Raw genomic sequence first — 11,666 nt, 5'->3', positions numbered from 1 at the left:
GTGTGTGTGTGTGTGTTTGTGGAAAGAGTGCAGTGTAATTGCATGCACTTTTTCCACAGATGGCCACATGTTGTGTAATCAACACCTGCACCATCGTGTGGGTGTCACGGGTCAGGAATTGGTGCTACAGTATAAGCTGCTCTGCTCCACCACCAACTGATGTGGCCAGTGGATTAAGCAATTGTTCTACCAAGGAGACAAATACTTACCTACACTATATCTGTCATGACCTTACCATTCAGTCTGCACTGAGTGTGCAAAGTACAAAGGAAGTGTATGCAATATAAAAAGAATACAATTTATATGCTTTTAACTCTTAGTTGCCTCTATTAGCAGCGAGCAGACAAACAGCAAATGGCCCGACTGCAAAATACTTTGCTCACCGTCTTCGGGGAGACTTCAAAACAAGAAAATCTGAAATTAACCTACCAGAACAAGGCAATTTATCAAGGAATATCTGGGAGCATGTTACTGACACCTATGTCATTACCACAGCAACCCATTCAAATACTTATATGATGTCTGGATACATCATTTGATCTGACCATATAGAAGTATTTATATAGAAAAGGCCAGTCCATCCTTAAAATCTGCTTTGAGAACACATATCTGATATGCCTGATTGTTCAGGAACATGTGATGTGTTAACTAAGCCTTGGGATTTGAGTCACAACAAAGTGATTCTTGTCAGATCTTTTGGTTTCCCAGGTTTGAAACATTGTCTTTCAAACCTCAGAACATATTTACATACTTTATTTGTTTTAGGTATTTCCGGGTAGTGATGTAGCTACATAGCTGGTTTTAAGAGAAAATCCATACATGCCATCATATAACATTAGTTATATGATGGCATATAACATTAGTTATAAACTTTTCTTTTTTTTTTAAAATAAAGACTTATCACATTTTCCTTTGCCTGTTTTCTTTTACAGAACTTTCCTGTGTGCTTTGTGTTCAGCAGTACTCCTACTGCAGCACTTGAGAGCAACAACAACTCCAGCACTTGTGAGTACATTCTCATTTTTTAGGCATTGCCATTTTATCAGCATAAAATTCATTAATTTTGGCAAGAACTTCTTATTAAGTAAGACCTTCTTATACTTTGTGTTTCAGTTATTCAGTTATTATTCCTCAATATATTAAAAAATAGTCAAGGAATCAGATGTCAACCTGTCCATAATATAGTTACTAGTACTATGCTGGCAACCTGCCTGTAGCTGGTACTGGTACTTGTCTTTTTTCCTTCCATCTCTATGGTAATAGATTGATTAATTCACAATTAGCTCCAGTGTTCAAAGTCCATCTTTGACTGCTTCCAGCAGTAGGGAACATCTGTTTTATGAACACACACACAAACTCTTGCTGATGCTCAAGCAAGTACACACATACAAGTTGCGGCACATGCACACGCACGCACAGACAACTATAGAGCTTTTGTTGGGTGGGGGTGAGACATCTGCTGTTTGTTGTTCACAAATTATTGATAGCAGTAAACAGAAAGTTGAGGGGAAAACAGGCATTTCTCATGCTGATGAAATTTTCACGACCTGTCAGCCCATTCAAGCCAACACTTTGTTACCAAGTAGGATGGCATGACAACAAGAGACGCTCCTTCAATATGCTTTTCCCATATCAAGGAGAGTGCAGGGGAGTTACAGAAACAAAGAAATTCACAGGAAAGAGACCTGAGACAGGTGAAGCACTTTTTTTTAAGTCATTTGTATTTGAAAACCCAATGAAAATGAATGTAAAGCTATGCTGTTGCTATAAATGGCAGTGTGAGCTGAGCTAATGCATATTTCTGCATTTTAATCATAAAAAAAAAAGATCTCATATGTCTTACAGGAATAACTTAATAACTTGCAGTACTTTATGATTAAATAAATACAGACATATACTTCACAAGCATTTTGTCACAAGGTGTTAACAAGGAGAAAACATTTATCCATCATCATGGCATACTTGTCAAGTTGTAGTATAATGTAATTAGCGGGAGGGTGTATGCATGTAAATGATGCCTCTCTGCTTGGCTCTCACCATCTGTATGCCTCTTACTCCCCAACATGTGGCCTATCATTAAACCAGATTAGTGGCACTTGTAACTAAGACAGAACAAATGCCCAGTATCCTAGGTGTAATGTCCATATACTGTATAATTCTGCACCTCATTATCTCATGAAAAATGCCAGTGGATAGGAAGGCAAGACTTTAAAGGAAAGTAACAGGGTATCCTATCACAAACACACTTTGGCAAGAGATATAGAGGAACATCTCTCGCCTCATGCTGACAAGTAACAAGGAACTCCTCAATACTGGCGTTACTGTAGCTAAGAGGGCCAGATTAAAATGCATCTAAACATCTTAGGAATGGTTTGAAAAATTCATCCACCATGTGTCATTTTCAGCAAATATTAAATAGTTTTATGTAACATTGTAGATATTTTTTAAACTATAGTAGTAACAATATTTTACAAATCTTCAGGCAGAAAGAAAATGGCGTCCATGTAGGGTGCAGGCAGGGAGCACAAACGCTATGTTTTCATCTGATCCAATTTATGTTGTTAAATTGGTAAATAGTGGAGGAAGATGTTTCTGTCTGTGTGTGTGTTTGGTGGTGTTGGCAGGGCTTCTGAACTCTGGTCAAGAATATGCAGAACATTGTATAGAACAGCTGTTGTTCTTTTTGAGTGTGATGCTACAATGTAGTTTGATTCAAGAATGAAACTTATAAAGCAGAGCTTTATATTGGGTTCTGCTAGCTCATTACAAAATTTGTATATGCACTAAAAATTACAGTTTATATTGCAAGAAATGTTGATAATTGTTTAATATACTTATTTAATGCTATTTAGTTTACTACTACTATTTAGTTTGTTTTTTTTTTTTTACATAAGTGAATCACTCTTTTTTGTTTTTAAATTTTAAATTACTATTATGTAGCTCTTTTCCCATTGAGAAAAACGTCCCACCAATGAAATGTTGGTCTGTGGGAATATTAAAGTTGTAGTAAGTGCAAATTTCGGTATTTTGCTGATTCTGGCAATGGGCAACCTCCTGAGCTGAAAAATGTATGCAAGTGGCAAAAACATCTGTAGGTACCATGCAGCTGGCTGTAACAGAGTCCCATGTTAAAATGTCCATCTTTGCATCAAATTATATGTTTAAGGTCTGATGCAAACAACAAACAATATGGACATTTAGATGTTGTATTGTCATGCACTGAACACTCTTACTGTGTATGTGTGCTGTTGTCGTTTGGAACATTTTTAATGGACTGTCTAATAAATACTATGGCTTACTTTGTAGTACAAACCTTCCAAGAAGTACTGTATTATTGTAGGGTCTACTTTACAATATAAAGCACGTTGAGGTGACTGTTGTTGTTATTTGGTGCTGTATAAATAAAATTGAATTGAATTGAAGAGGCTTGTCCTTCAGTTTTGGTGAACGGAATTTTAGCATTTTCTTAATTAGCGCTAACTAGCCAATGTGTGTCTTTTATTGCATTCATACAGTTTATGAATGTAGCTTGCTTACTAAGCTAGCTCGCTAGCATTAGCAGATAAATTAGGAATACTCAGCAGAAGTTATTTTAATATTGCTGCTAATGTTGAAGATTCAATGTTCACACGCAGCAGGTGATGTCCTGGTGGCTACTGTTTTTATACAGTCTATAAACTTTAGAGACCACAGAGATTAGTTGCTTATGTAAAACACACAAAATCATAATATTAGTGCAAACAAGTGATCGTAATTTCACTCAGCAGCCTTTAATTTGGGACCATTTGTGGGGCGATCATGGCTCAAGAGTTGGGAGTTCGCCTTGTAATCGGAAGGTTGCCGGTTCGAGCCCCGGCTTGGACAGTCTTGGACAAGACACTTCACTTGTGGTGGTCAGAGGGCCCGGTGGCGCCAGTGTCTGGCAGTGGCTACAATGTAGCTTGCCATCACCAGTGTGTGAATGGGTGGATGACTGGTTGTGTAAAGCGCTTTGGGGTCCTTAGGGACTAGGAAAGCGCTATACAAATACAGGCCATTTACCAAACTAAAGAAATACCAAAATGCAAGCATGCAGCAAACATCTGACAAAAATTTAATGCAATAACATAACTTCAACACAAGCACATGCACAACCATAACATGACAGCTAATATTGGAATGCAAAGCAAATTAAACATGTAATGTTACAAAACCAGGCACAATAGAAAAATAGTGGGCAGCAGACCTAGCATATTTGGAGACATAAGAGGCAATTCTTTGACCAGCAATTTTCCAGTGGGTTGATATCTTCACAGAAATCAGTACATAGCATTTGAGCAGCACATGTGTTATAAACAGGAGAAGCAGTTTTGGAAAAAGTGAACAACATAATAGAGAGGACAAACCAAAAAGAACTTTGTAAAAGAATATGAACTGATGAGTACTATATCTGATGCGCAAGCATCAGATTTAAGATAGAGTAGATAGAGTGTGGTGATGAGTAATGGGTCACTTCTCCAAAACTGGATAGACTGAAAGAGTATCAGGATAGAAGTTAAGCATGTGTCTTTGGTAATTTATAGCCGCTGTTGCTTGAGACACAGCCCAGCACACTTTGCTTTACACAATGCTTTGTCTTACAAGTAAAGGTCTAAGATCTCAGCTCATCAACGGAAATACGTCAAAAAAAAGAACAAATAAAAAATGTGCTTTTGTCTAAGTTTAGGAAAGGTCTTTCAATGTTATTTTTTAATACAGTGTAAATAATAGCAATCAAATACACCAGAAATATAATGGACAATGCCAGGTCACTTCAGGGATCAATGTTGTTTTTTCAGAAATTTTGAAGTCTTCCACAGACTGAACAAAAAAGAAACCACACCAGAAAAAAAGGCCTTCTTTTCATTTTTTATTCTCTTCAGGATTCTTTACTTCTCTCAGAGATATCTTCTTGCTATTCCTGGCCTCTTTATTGACTCCCACAGCCGCCTTTGTTATGTCCCCACTGTGCTGCCTGGAAAAGTGGCCACCTTAAGTGTTCTCTTACTGCTGCTCCCATTGTGGGAACATTTTTCTAAAACAACACAAGATAGGCAGACTGTTCATAGTTTGATATAGAAGCAGAAAAAGGAACCTTCTTTAGATCCAGAAGGAAGAAATAACTTGAAATGCATCGACTGTTTGCAGTCAACAAAATTAGTACATGGAAACATTCCAAAAAATGAAGAAGAGAAGCAAAGGAAAGCAAGAAGAGTCATTCTGTTTTTATCAAACGCGATGTTTGAACTTTAAAGAGGATGAACATCTAAAGTGAAAGGTAATGCCAAAGTAAACACTTGTTTTGCTACTTTGATTTTATCACGGTATCTCTTTGAACCTCCAGTTTTCAGGTATCAGTGAACTGTCTCACTTTTAACCTGAATTTATCCAATTTATCTCTCTGGTCACTTATTCTGAATCCAGAGCAAATCGACTGTTATCAAAGCCAGTCAGTAGCCTAACTGCTGACCAATAGGATTACTGAAAATACAAAAATTATGTTTCTACCAGATCCAAATAGAGATACAAGAGTTTATAATAATGTAACACACTTAACTAGAAATAAAGACTGTTGTGGGTTTTTGATGAATCGATTTTGTTGCAAAACAGAGCTTCAAGAATGAAAGGAGAGTTTATTACACTAAATGCTTACATAATGATAATAATAGCCATGTTTTACTTTTACAAAGATTCTTTTATTCCCAACAGAATTTCTCACAGTTGTTGGGTTTTATTTTTATTTCATTGCTCTGCCTCAGGACAAAATGAAGTGCTCTTTATTTTAATATTATGAAACTGGTTCACTGTCACCACTGTAGTATTACTTGACCATTTAAAGTGTCATAATTCACAGCGGGTGGATGCAGAAAGCGGTCTGCTCCATTTTTGTGTGTGTATCCATATGTGTGTGTGTTTTCTTTTGTCCTTAGGATTATTTGACTGATTTCTCTAACTTGCTGATTGCATGTGTAGTACATGCAAATTTCATTAAGCAAGCTGAAATATAAAACCTGATATGAAGGCCCAAATATTAGCAGAGGTTTTTTGATGGCTATGTTCAAAATGCCAGTAGCTTAATTCTCATGCAATATTAATCTTCATATGAGTCTGTGGACAGAGATGATTTAAAAAAAAAAATCTTTCCATCAAACACTAATTTAACTTTAATGTACACAAAAATAGTCGTTTATTTTTTGAATAATTTGAGTTGTTTTGTTTTTGAAACCAAATGTTTAATTATGAATGCTTAGGTAGAGGAGAAAAGTGCTATATAGTCTTAGCATAAAGGATATTAAAGTGTTTTGGATTACCCTGCATTTAAAAAAAGTGCTAAAGAAGAACACAGCATGTTAAAATACCTAATGACCTAATAATACTGAACATGTTCAAACGTGAAAATAGGTTGTTCCACTGGGTCTGAGGACCTGTTGGGCATTCCAGTTGTTGGTTGACCTTTCTGCTAAGTGTGGGCCTCTATATACTCCTCTGAAGTACAGAAAAGGGCCAAGCATTGAGCCAACCAATCTTGTATTCTCTTTACCCCTTTCTCTTCCTTCCTCCATTAGTCTTCCCTACTCCTCTCTTTGTTCCACCCCTCTTCTCTCTTGTGGACAGTGAGATTCTTGGGTATGTGTGTTGTTAATAATTCAGCCTGGAGGATGGATTTTGGTCTTCATTTGCAGCAGGACATGCCTTGCTCCACTGAACAATGCACTCATGTCCAGGACCCTAAAGTGTCTTTGGAGGCAGAAATAGGAAAACCCCCTTTTTTTCCTTTCAGTGACTGCTGGGTGTCTGAAACTATGGGGAAAGAAAACGGACAGGAGAGAAAGAAACAATGACTTAAATTCATTTTCTTTGCGTGTTCACAGAGCGCATTCTCTGACAAAGAGGTTATTCTCCTAGCAGAGGTTGATGTCAGTGTATAGGTACAAGGCATGAGAAGATCAGGCATTTTTAGAAACATTCTTTCTGCCTTTTGAACCTCCTCTGATAGATTTGAGGGTCATTTTTGCTCCATTTCCTCTCTCGATCTTTTTGTATTTTTGTGTTTCCATTTGTTTCTGCCATGACACATTTTCATGTAGTGGCATATTAGTATCCATCAGTTTTGAAGGGCAGGGCGATCAGGGAGGGCTGTCGACTACTGTGTGTCATACATTATGTCGCAAAACTAATTTCCTGCCTAAGTTTAACAATGTCTGTGTCCTCTGAGAGGTGATACTATATGGGGGTACAAATCGTGAGGTTCTATGTGTTTCACATATTGTGTATGTGCGTGGAAGCTGGAAAAAATGTGGCAAAATAAGGTCAGAAGAAAAATCATGTTTGTGCCAATGTGACATTCAGAGTTACTCTGGTGTCATGCTAATTGATAATAAACATGCCAGGGTAAATTAAGTATTGTTGGAAAATACTGACATAAATAAATGATTATGAAAATTAATGTATTTATTATAATAACACTATATCAAAGTTTAGTCTGATGCATGAAGGAAAAAAAAGGTAACAAGCAACTGAGAGTTAAGATGAATTATTCTGTGAATTTACTATAAACGTATCCTTTGGTCCTGGTGCTGCTTTTAGTTTCATTTACTGGCTTTGTGGGTGTGAGAAGTGCCTGAGACTCCACATTTAGGGTCTTTAACTGAGTCTTGTTTGGCTAAACCTTGCCTTATCTAGCACACTGGTGTTCCAAGTCATCAAGCTTTGATAGAAACATTTGAAATATAGGACTTACTAAATAAATAGTTTAAAACTTAATTTGTACTGTCAAAAGAATGCTATCTTTTTTTAATGGTTTGTTAGGTTAAGTAGCACCCACTAATGTATTGTTACTCTAAGGGTTGCTTGCTTAATTACTTCTAACTAGACTTTTTTTTTATTAGCAAACAAAAGTCCAGGTAGTCCAGTAGTAGTCAGTAACAATAATAATAATAATAATGATAATAATAATAATAACCTGCCATCATATGAATATCATATGAAATCTTTTAGTCTTTTAAAACAGAATCTTGAGCTAAAATATGTAGCTGTGAAAATTCCCCCTCTGGTCTTTTTTCAACATGTAGATCTCATGTTAACAGAAAAAAAAAAGTTATAGTAATTTTACAAAACAGTAAAGGAGGCAGAGTGTTTATACGTTTTAAAATTTGTTTTGACCTAAAGGAAGAAACTCATTTTTCAATGGAGTGTTACCCAGTCTGTGTTCATACGTCTACATTTTTGCTCCAGCTTTATCACTTTCTGGTTTTGACGTGATAATTATACACCTGGATCATCTGCTCGTGCTTTTTGTTGTCATATCCAGTCTAAGAAGCTGAGCCCTCCGCCCTACATCCCTTCATCATTCTTCATCTCACAAAATGTCTGTGGTTTAAATATGAAATGGAGAATGACTGACAGGCTGGCACAAGGAAATAACTATCACCATTTTCTTGTAGTGGTTAAAGCCCTTTAAGAGTGTCAGGTTTGGTGGAGGAAGTGGAGGTGCTAGTAGGGGGGTGGGTTTCTTATCTCTCCTAAACACCTGTACCTGCTCTATAGTGCCATTTAAGAATTCATCACTGCATAAACAGGAAACACAATGCAGATTTTTGGGTCCCTTTATGAAATACTGCAGGCTAACTGATAATAGTTCCTGGGAACAGTGAGTCTTGTATTACTGAGCCTTGAAGTGACTGGTATTGCTTTGGAGAGGCATTTGTGTTTTAGATATATATCTTTGTGGTAAAATTACTTAGTGCTAATTTTTGGAAATGGTTGTATTTTGTTTATAAATTAGTTAATTGTTGGTACCTAATTTTTGTGATTCCTAAAATGCACGATCTGATATCGTCGTGTTGGTGTTGTTCCCAGATCAACATAGTAAATGTTGTTCTAGGATCAACATTGCACCAATCAGAATGTTGTGACGTCATACTTTTGCGACTTCGGGAAAAACCGCCGTAAAACAAAAAACTGTACTTAATCTGCGAGAAACCGCCTCTGTCAGACGATCAACGTACCCTGACCCTAACCTTTTAATAAACGCTAAGCAGAATTGATATTGTCCTTGCAACATTGGAATTTCATAAATGCACGAATGGCTTGGCGCGCCAAAGAATAACGTCACAACAATGTGATTGGTCACTTGCAATGTTGATCCTGGAACAACATTTACTATGTTGTTCCAGGAACAACATCAACACGAAGATATCAGATCATCCTCCTAAAATAGCCTTATTGTAAAGGTCACAGTGGAAAACAGTAATTGAAGTAATAGTAATAGAACAGTAATACTCACTTTAGTTCAATTTCCATCATTATATAGCATGGTCATGCAAAATTGCTGTTGGTTTTCCTGGAATGGCACTTCTTTCAAAGTCTTAAGGTGGATGACTGTCGCACCTTGATTGGACTGACTCAAGCTGGGAAACTAGAGAGTCCGTAAGTCTCAGACAGCTAATTAACATGTTGATTTTAATCAGGCTGTCATTAAGCTGTCACTGGTCTGAGGAAAAGGGTGGTGTGAGTTTGTTCATTTACCATGCAGTTAAAATCATGGTACATATTAACACATTCAAATGACTCAATAGGGTCATGCCCTTTATGTGAATATGCTAAGATGAAATTATAGAACATGGAATGACTTGTCATTTTACATACGTAAGAGACAATCAGCTTAATAATCATCTGTCTATCTATTTGTTTGACACCAGCAATTTAAAGATTCACACTTTTGTCTTGTCACAAAACACAATTTTGACAAAGCCAATTGTTTCGCATCGAGTGTGCTTTGCAGATGCTGGTGATGAGTCTTCATTTTTAAATGCATTTGTCAAAGTCAGAGACAAGAAAATTATAGAGAATCCAATAAAGTATTTATTTTTGTTCAATGTCAAAGAGGTGCAATTTCCCATTTAGAAGCCCAGTAGTTTTATTTCAGAGAAACAGGCCAGTTAATTTTTGTTGCAGGCTAATACCTCCCTTTAAACGTGACATAAATGCCCATCACTTTCTTTTTTTCACCTCTTCTTATTCCATTAAAAAGTAAAGTGAAAGTGAAACTGCTTTGAAGCAATGTCATCAAAGTCGGGAAGTCTGTTGGGAGGGGGCTGATTTAGTGGATGGCAGGGATAAGAGGATCTTAATGGAGAGCAGCACTTTCTGTTTTGTTAGATGCAGTTAGATATAGCAGGCTGGTGAGTGACTACTAATGAATGACCAGACAAATCACACACAAACAGACACACAGTCAGATGTGAAACACAATGAAGAGTCTGATTCTCATTTGGATCTATTTTCTTCTTGGTATTCTGTCTTTTGTGACTCTTTGTGTATATCTGTAACGAACAGCAGACTGCAGCATTGTTACACTAACAGCAATGGTGGATCACCAAACAAAGAAAGGCTTGATGTTTATAACCTTCTGGTTGACTTTGACGTTATTCTCCATTCATATAGGATGATCAGGTGAGCACCTAATGAGCACGTGGTGTGAAAGAAAACAAAATGAAACAATCGTTAAATAAGTCTCAAAAGAGGTAAAAAAAAAAAAACTGAACTTAAAGGAAAAGGTTAAAAAACCAAGATGTTTTAAAATATACTTAGCAAATATATCAGATTCTACACTTGATTAGGGATGTTACTTTGTTAACTTTCATCAAAAGAGGAGGACCTAAAGAACAGATTATTATCTCAGCTTGACAGTAGACAAAAAGATAACGTGTGACATTCTTGGCATTCCACAATATTGCACAGGCAATTTAAAGCACTAATATTCTTAAAAGCTAAATGTAGGAGATGAAGGAATAGACTGCAACTATGCCTGTAGTTGTGTTTCTGGTACATTTTATGACTTTGCATTTTACGGATTCAAACATGCTCAGAAATTTTAGCCAGTCAGGAGCCTCAGGGGCAAATGATTCAGTTTACATCACATGGGCCCTTGCAGGCCCCCAGGGTGATGCTGACTTGGAAAGGAAAATTTGAGATTAATTTTTTTTAGCTCTTTATGTGTGACCATCTGTCAAGTCAAATCATGTCAGTTTTATTTACAAAGCCTAAACTTACAAAATATAAATTTCACTCAGGCTACAACCCTGATCTTTCCTGTGTTTCTTAAGAAGTTATGCTGGTTTAGCTAAATGATTGCTTCTCAGCAACTGTTCAATGCTTCACACTCAGAGGGCTGAACTTTTGGGTGCTGTCAAGTGCTTCTCCCCGCCCCCTTTGAGGTTGCATCAGGAAGGGCATCTGGCGCAACCTCTTCCCAGCACTGTGGTATAGTTTGCACTTACCATAGCATCACATGCATAGATTCAGGGGAAGAAAAATGTGTGTACGTGCTTATTAATTCATTAATAAAATCAATGCAAAGCATTTCTCACGTGGCTGCTAACGCTGCTGTCACTTTCCATTGGCTTGTATTAGGAAGCTAGTGGTTGTTTTACACATTTACTTGACTTTGCTAGCATTTAGCATAGACAGCATGAGAGCAGCCAGCAGAATGAAAAGGAAAACAGACAGAGTTGTTCTGTATTAATTTAGCTTTATTACAAATGATATAGATTTATTACAAACGACATTAACTTAAAGAGCCGGCAACGCCGTTTTACCAATAATGCCAAAGAAACAAAGGAAACACTCGCAGCAACAAAAGACAA

The sequence above is a fragment of the Pundamilia nyererei genome, unplaced genomic scaffold, assembly GCF_000239375.1.
Source record: "Pundamilia nyererei isolate P.nyererei 1_Seehausen unplaced genomic scaffold, PunNye1.0 scaffold00023, whole genome shotgun sequence".
Lineage (NCBI taxonomy): Eukaryota > Metazoa > Chordata > Actinopteri > Cichliformes > Cichlidae > Pundamilia > Pundamilia nyererei.
This window is presented reverse-complemented; position numbering follows the sequence as displayed.